Source organism: Piliocolobus tephrosceles, chromosome 3 (genome assembly GCF_002776525.5).
Source record: "Piliocolobus tephrosceles isolate RC106 chromosome 3, ASM277652v3, whole genome shotgun sequence".
NCBI lineage: Eukaryota > Metazoa > Chordata > Mammalia > Primates > Cercopithecidae > Piliocolobus > Piliocolobus tephrosceles.
This window is the reverse complement of record NC_045436.1, coordinates 66,653,980-66,662,553: the sequence shown is the minus strand read 5'-3', so window position 1 is coordinate 66,662,553 and position 8,574 is coordinate 66,653,980.

The window sequence follows — 8,574 nt, the reverse complement described above, 5'->3', positions numbered from 1 at the left end:
AAAAAAAAAAAAAAAAAAAAAAAAAAAAAACTAAATTGATAAACAAACATATACAATTTAATTTTGCAGTTATTATTTCTATTTTCTCTGCTATAGCTATCACGTAATATTCTCTGTAACTTAAAGAAGATTAAAGAAGGGAAAATGTAATCTTATTCTGATTTTAGAAAATAATTGAATCTTCTTCCCATCTTAGCTATAGAATTATGGTTTTTCTTTTTAAAATTCTTAATGACAAGTTTTTTTTTACTTCATTACTAACTTGTGTCAAGCACACAGCAGGCAAGGCTAAGGCCAAGTCCAGGGCCTCACACATTTGGCCAGTAAAGACACAGTGAGCCCATTTTAGCTTTAGACTGTTTATTGCTTCCATGGACAGCAAAGAAAAAGTAGCAAAGGCACCAGTTTTCATTGGTCCTTGTTCCACACACCAGAAAGAACGACATTGAAACGAAAGGGCAGGATGATAGCAAAATGAGTTGTGGTACACTCTGTTGCCAAGAAGGGAATTCTAGATTGTAACTAAGCAGTTCTATAGCCAGCAACGCTGTCTGTCTAAAAGGGGAGAGGCAGAAAACCTCACACCTCATCTGAATTCAGGAGGCAACAAGAAACTCTCAATGTCAGTTTCCCTGGTAGCTAGGGAAGTGAGTGAGAAATGTCATTGTAGCAGCTCATTGCAAGCCTCTATGCTCTCAGGCTCCAGGAAGGCCATAGGGAAGATTCCCCAAGGCGTAGGTCATATTGTAATTCAAACCTTTCCCACATGGCTATGTGGATCTTTCTAAGGTGCAAGCCACTAGGGCACCATGGCAGAGCTGTTCCCCTACAATTCATTGACCACCTACCTGACCTGCACAGTCCCTCACATCTTCCTATCTGCAATAAGACTTTCTTCACTTTTCCTCTTTCCTGTTTGTGAAGTAAAGCCGTGTGATCCATCTACATAGAACTCCCTGCCTGCTCTTTCTTAGTTAACTACATTTTCCCAAATTACGTAATGCCTTTTACTATGCTACGAGAAATAAGAAAAAGTATGAGTTATATACTGTTGTGTAATCAATCACCCCAAAACTCAGTGACTTAAAACAACAACCGTTTCCTATTTCCCACGATTCTGTGAGTTGTCTGGGTGCTCCTCTGCTGTTTTTGCTTTGGCATACTGCTGGGAGGTCCAAGATGGCCTCCAGCACACATTTGACAGTTGGTGATGGCTATCAGTTGGGGCGTGTTAGTTCTCCTCCACGTAGCCTCTCATCTTCAGAAAGGTAAACTGGCTGCCTTACAATGTCAGTCTCAGGGCAGCATTCCCAGAGAACAAAGGCAGAAACCCTAAGACCTTTTAAGGTCTAGTTTGGAAGTTACACAACTTTACTTCTACCACATTTTCTTTTAGTTAATGCATATGACAAGGACAGGCCAGAATAAAAGTATGAGAAATAAACTCCCTCTCTTGATAGAATGATTTACAGAAGAGTGTTTCCATGTTTTTCAATAATGCAAAAAGAGGAAAAATTGACTACTTGAAATGAATACGTTCATTGAAACCCAAATAAAATATGACTTTGCCTTTCATTCAGGTAAGTAAGAATGCCAATAGACTGAACAGCTTCAGTTCTAGTCTAAATCACTGTTCAGTTCTAAATCACTGTGATACTAAGAGGTCACAAGAATTAAAAAATAAAGAAAACTACGAAAAGTTGTCATAAGCCCAGAGAGTTTTTGCAAGAAGAACTGGAGGCACTAAATCTTATTTCCCTAGACAATGTGACCTGACAAGTGTGCTTTCCAAACCTCAGAGAGTTATGCCAATTTCATTCCAAGCCTCTTTAGTTAATAACAGAATGGAGAAGACCAGGTAAAGATTTCGTACTGAAAAGGGAATTTGCAAATTAACTCTCTCAGCTGGCCAACATTCACTGACAGGAGTTTACATTTTTATTACCTTGCATAACTGATGAGAGTTAAATGAAAACATTAATGTAATATGCCTGCTGTAATACCTGGCTTACCTTTGCCAATAGTTGCTACTACTGTTTTATTCAAGCCTTCACAAAGAATTTACATTGTTCAACAATAGATATTCTATTATGCACTTAATGTATTTTTATGATCAAAATGGGTGCTTGATAAACTTGTTTTTAAAAATTTACAACCTAAGATTATCATTGCCATAGTCTATAGGGTAAAACTTTGGAATGTCCATTTTCTGTTTATCCATGTGATGAAAACTGATCTAGCACAATTACAACAGTCAGCTATTGCTATGTAACAAATAATCACCAAAAGCTCAGTGTTAATTAACAAAAGCATTTATTTTGCTCATGAGTAGGTCAGTTCAGCCTCCATCTGTGGCACCTGGTTGGCTCTGCTTCATGTTGCAAGTGTATACATAGGTTGGAACAGCTCTATTCAGTATGTATTTATTCTGAGGCTCAGATTAAAGGGGCAGCAAGTGCCCTCAATAAGCTCTTCTCGTGGTGAGAAGATGCAGAAGTATGCAACTTCTCTTAAGGTCAAGGTTCAGAACTGGCACACTGTCACTTCCACTCAAGCCAATAGAATGGCCAACGTCACCTTTAGTGAGAGGAACTACCTAGCAAGTCACAGGGCAAGCTCCAAGTTATAAAAGGAAATGAAGAATTTCAGCCAATAATGCATTCTACCACCAGAGAGTGTTTAAAGAATATTGGCCGAACTGTCTGCAGACACTCCCTAGACCTGCTTGCACAAAGAGGCGTATACCCTGGTTTAGGCTTCTTATACTTTCCTAATAGAATGCAAATCCCTTGGCTGACTGTTAAAGCTTATGGTTCTATCCTCAAACAATAATACGGGGTGTCTGCCTATTAGTTACTTAATAGAATATACCTTTGAATTCTGTGCATATTCATAGGAGTCAGCAAATATCTGAATCAAGAGATTAGAGGAAAAAAGATAGTTAAACTGCATGTAGATAATTAAAATTAGATACTAAAATGTAGATAATTTAATTACACATTAAATTACCGATAAATGTAGATTTTTTTAAAAAGATAAAAATATTATCATGACACTTTTATGGGAAACAATTTGGCAATATCTGTAAAAATGATAAGTGCCAGTAGGAAGATTTTGTCTTATAGGTCATTTGTGTGTGAAATGATGTATGTATGTGATTATTCATTGTAACGTTGTTTGTGATAAAGATGGAAAGTAACATAGATGTCCATTAACTAGAAACCACTGCAATAAATTAGGACAATTTCATATACTGTCATGTGAGGCCACGAACAAGAATGTGGTAGATCTTTATGTAATAATAATACAACCTGTCCTAAGAGGTATGGAGGATACATAACATAGTTTCAACCTACAACTAATTGGTATCACCAAAATACGTATACTATGATTCCATTTTTGTGAAGATAAAGGTACCCATACAGACAAATATATATTTACACTGTGGTAACTCTTCTACCATGTCAGCATCAAAGCTCTAGCCTAGACAATATGGTCCTCTCTGCTAGGGTTACTGTGTAGGGAGAAAAGAGATCTTTTCTCTCTCATCTCAGGTTCATGCCTGAGACCCCTGTAACAAAAGAAAGATTAACAAGAAATAAGCATACTAATTTATTTACTATGTTTCACATGACACAGGAGCCTTTGTAAGGAAATGAAGACCCAAAGAAATCAGGAAGCTGTGTATTTTTTATGTTTAGGTTTGATGAAAACTACAGAGTTGTGCAGGATGATTGGACAAAAGGGAATATGATCTAATGGTAATAAACTGGGGGAAGCAGCAAGGCCTGTTTGCCTGCATCTTCAGAGATAAGGACATTTCTTTCCTCCAATTATAGAGTTTGTACCTTTCACAGGAAGGTCTTATGACCTACTATAGGGGAAGGTCAACCTGGTGTTATGGCCTGCTTTATGGGAGCAGGAGTGTGGCAAAGACTAGAGTAAGCTTCCCGCCTCTGCTGTTCTCTCAAATGCCAAGGTGCCGTATTTTGGGGTAGTGTGTCCTGAACCCCATTGATTGTTTTATATCATTCTCATTTCAGTTAAACAATACGAGCAACACAGCAAATTTATGGAGGTGGGCCTTGTGATAGCAATAACACTTCAATACCCTCAAATGTCAAAGATGTTCTAGATTGAAAGCAGTTTTAAATAACGTTTTTCAACTCATAATTCCTATACTATGATACAATTCTTACAATATTATCTTGCAATTCATATACTAGTATGTATACTATTATATAAAAATACATATATAATAGAATGTACTATTACACACACATACACACACACAGTTGTCTTTTTCCTCTAATTTGGTCTTGAGATTTCTCTCTGGAGAGTGGTTATAACCTTGGGCCTTTCCTGTTTCCTGATGGGGCCTCAGGGAAGGTGGTTGTGGGTGTTTACAGTGTGCCTTTCACAGAATATGTCTACCTGGTGGACAGACTAATGTCTAAGTGTCCGACCATGACCAGGTGTCCCTCTCACATTGATAGATGACCTGGTGGCTCTTGTCTGACCTGTGTCGTTTACTCTTACCAAGATAGCCACTCTCTGGAAGAGCCCTGACCATGGGGTGAGCCAGGTTCAGGTTGTATCGGTCAGATGAGACACAGGGGAAGCAGCGCCAAAAAGATACATGACATGACAAAAGCAGTGTATCACTTACAGATCCCAGAGAGAAGAGGGCCCGTGGGAAGGAGGTGGGGCATCTGGGACAAGCTCACTCAACCAGCAGGTGGGAAGCCAGAGAGGGAGGGAAGGAGAGAGAGAAGGAGAGAGAGAGAGCACGAGAGCAAGGGACTTATCGGGGAAATCTAACTGGTGGGTTTAGAGCAAGTAGATACAAGTTCATGGAGTCACACTGTGACTGAGAGATGGAAGAGATGGCTGCTGCAGCATATCTGCGCGGGCCGTGCAGAGTGTGGGAGTCTGTGGTGGCAGCCGAGTAGACTGTACTGTATCAGTAGACTGTATATGTATCACATCTATCACTGTATCACACACATCTATCAATTAAGTTCACCATCTTATATGGACATGGTTCATGGTGTCCCCAAAACAGTTACAATAATAACATCAAAGATCACCATAACAGAAATAATAATAATGAAAAACTTTGAAATATTATGAGAATTACCAAACTGTGACACAGAGACATGAAGTGAGCTCATGCTGTTGGGCAAATGGCGCCAGTGGACTTCCTCACTGCAGGGTTGCCACAGATCTTCAACTTGTAAAAAACACAATACCTGTAAATTACAAAATTGCAATAATGCAGAGCACAATAAAACTAGGTATGCCTGTATTCAGCTTCTCTTTCCTTATAACTTCAATTCTCTGTTCTGTTTTTCTGGGATTTTTTGAAAATAAACATGTAAGAAAATCACAGAGAATAAACTGTCATCATTTTCCATCTTTCTAATTTCAAGCAGGTGCTGACTGCTCCCTCTTCACAGTGTTTCTGATGTGCAGAGACAGAGGGGTTTTCTGATTCAAAATAGTAGTAACAATCCTGAAACTTCTGTGTTTCAGTCTTTTTTTCTCCAAACCACAAATTAATATTTTGTACCTTCCCTAATAATTACTATGTAATAGTATTTTGTTATGATTAAGACAATAATGTCTACACAGAGAGAATGAAAAGAAAACTGGTATTCAGATCCATTATCAGGAAAAAAACATAGGAGAAAAATGCATTTTTCCTTCTCATCCATAGCAAATACGGCAAGAAGTTTCTTAAGTTTCTTAACACATTTAGAAGAAAAAGAAAAGTGAAGTTAAAAAAGAGAAAAAGAAGGACACTGTCCAAGCTCAGAAGATTCTTGACTTTGATGAAGTTGTGATATAAACAGTTTAGGGGAACATGGGATTTAAAAGCAATTTTAAGTGTTGGAAAGCAAACAGCATTTCCACGAGACTATCATTGGACTATTTACCAATGCCAGTTCCCTCTTTTAGAGCAAATCATGACCCTTCCATTACGGGTGCCTAGCCAACCTGATCTAGTCCAGCTTAAGGTTTGTAGTATATCCTTTCCCAAGCCAACAATACAAAGCGGAACAACAACAAATACCGTCACTAAATGAATATTACATTAGATATCCCTTTCCCAGCTAGTTTTTTTCTTGCCCTGTTACAAAATTAAACAAATTATTTCTTCTGAGTTCCATGTTTGAAATTCTCCAGTAGATAGGATTGTTGTAAAGATAAAAAAAAAATACTGTATATGAAAGCACTTTTAAACATACAAAGAATCATACAAATACATGACAAATAGTATTACCAAAGCCACATTGTAATATGCAGATTTTTTTATTTTGTTTTCATTTTTCTCTTTTATTCCATTACTATTTTCTTAATAATCAAAACTGCTATGTCGGAATTATAAACTGCTATGTTGAAGTTCAGTTAGGTTGAAATTGAACATTTTTGGTTTTGGCTTTCAGTAAAACTAACAAAAGTACTCAAAATTGCAAATTTTTACCTTTCATTGAGGCTGATGTGCTTAAAAAGATCAGAAAACAGAATCTGAAGATGGCGTTTTCTGAAAAGTAGTTTTTCTCCTCAGTTTTAATGATTACGAGTTTCTTTTGTTGTTCTTGTTGCTGTCATTAAAACTGCCATGGAAGTAAAATTCCATAAAATGGCATGCATTCCGTAGAAATCTCAATTTATACTTCAGAGTAATATGACTTGTTATGAATACCATTTTACTGGAAAGAAATCAGTGGCCATGATAAATCATTTATTTTCTTAGTGTTTGCAAACAAAAACCTCTTTTGAGAAACAGGGTACGTGTAAAAGAAGGTAAAGAAAACAAGAACAAATTGTCAGATGGCTACAGACACAGGGAGTATGGTCTGTGGTTTGTGTCTCATTTCTGGCGGGTTCTGCTTAGAAGAGGTACTACAACAAGTACACAGTCTGTGTATTAAACATGCAAAAATGAAAAGCCAAAGTCTGGGCCTGGCGTGGTGGCTCACACCTGTAATCCTAGCACTTTGGGAGGCCAAGACAGGCAGATCACCTGAGGTTGGGAGTTTGAGACCAGCCTGACCAACATGGAGAAACTCTGTCTCTACTAAATATATAAAATTAACCGGATGTGGAGGCACATGCCTGTAATCCCAGCTACTCAGGAGGCTGAGGCAGGAGAATTGCTTGAACCTGGGAGGTGGAGGTTGCGGTAGGCTGAGATCGTGCCATTGCACTCCAGCCTGGGCAATGAGAGTGAAACTTTGTCTCAAAAAAAAATGTAGTCTACTTCCAGTAATCTGCATGCTTATGAATTCGTTCTTAGTTTATAACAAAATGTTTCACATCAGTCTGGAGATTTGACTTACCTCTGTGCTGCTTTCGCTGACCCTTGTGTTACTATCATAACCTAATTTTTTATGATTAGCCTAAGTAAAATAAGAAAAAAACCTGTTTGTACACCATAATGCATTACAAAGATAAAAAGGATTTGGGGGTTAGCTATAGTTAATGTCTCTAAGATGAACTATGTGAATTACAAGGGACTTTAGGGTTAGAGAATTTAAACAAAGCAGACATACATACAAAACAGATCTCTCTCACTGTTAGTTATTGCTCCTTAGTTTATCTTCACTCAGTTTTTGCTTATATGGAGAAGACCAAAATGGAAGGGTCAATGCCAGTAAAAGAAAGTTCTACATTCTTCACAATATTCCTTCTTCTAAAGGTCCTTTTTTCCTAAAGGTTGGTCATTTTGTTCCCTTCCCCTTTAAAGATCCTTCAAGAAAAAGGAAAAAAGAAGGAAGAAAGGAAGGAAGGAAGGATAGAAGGAAGGAAGGAAGGAAGGAAGGAAGGAAGGAAGGAAGGAAGGAAGGAGAGAGACAGAGAGAAAGAAAGAAAGAAAGAAAGAAAGAAAGAAAGAAAGAAAGAAAGAAAGAAAGAAAAGAGAGAAAGAGGTCATGAAAACATGGTTTGAAACTTTTTCTTTTTTTTGAAAAACAAGCACAATTTTTAACTAAAACACAATTTGCCTCTGTTATACTTACATTGTTAAGGACCATATGTAATAAGCCAGAAAAGTATGCTTTAGAATTGAATTATAAAGCTATAACATTTAATAAAAATAAAACACATAGAAACTTGGAAAAAAAGCAAATGGAATATGGACTAATGTAAAAAAAAAGTATTAAATCAGTTTTGTCCTTGTGACAAAAATATCAATTCAGGGCAAAATTGGCATCACTGGTCAGACTGTACACGTCTTGAATTCATTTGTGGTGTGGAAGTTAATTCAGTTTTTCAAATATGTGGGAAATGTGTTTGTGAGAGTGTAAAAACAGTTGTGTCACTTGACAGGGATACGATCTGAGAAATGTATCATTCATTAGGTGATTTCAGGAACATCATAGTATATTTACACAAACTGAGGTAAACATCATAGAGTGTACTTTATTCACACAAACCTAGATGGTATAGCCTACTACACACCTAAGCTGTATGGTACAGCCTATTGCTCCTAGGCTACAAACATGTGCAGCATGTTGCTGTACTCAATACTGTAGGCAGTTGTAACACAATGTAAGTATTTATGCATCT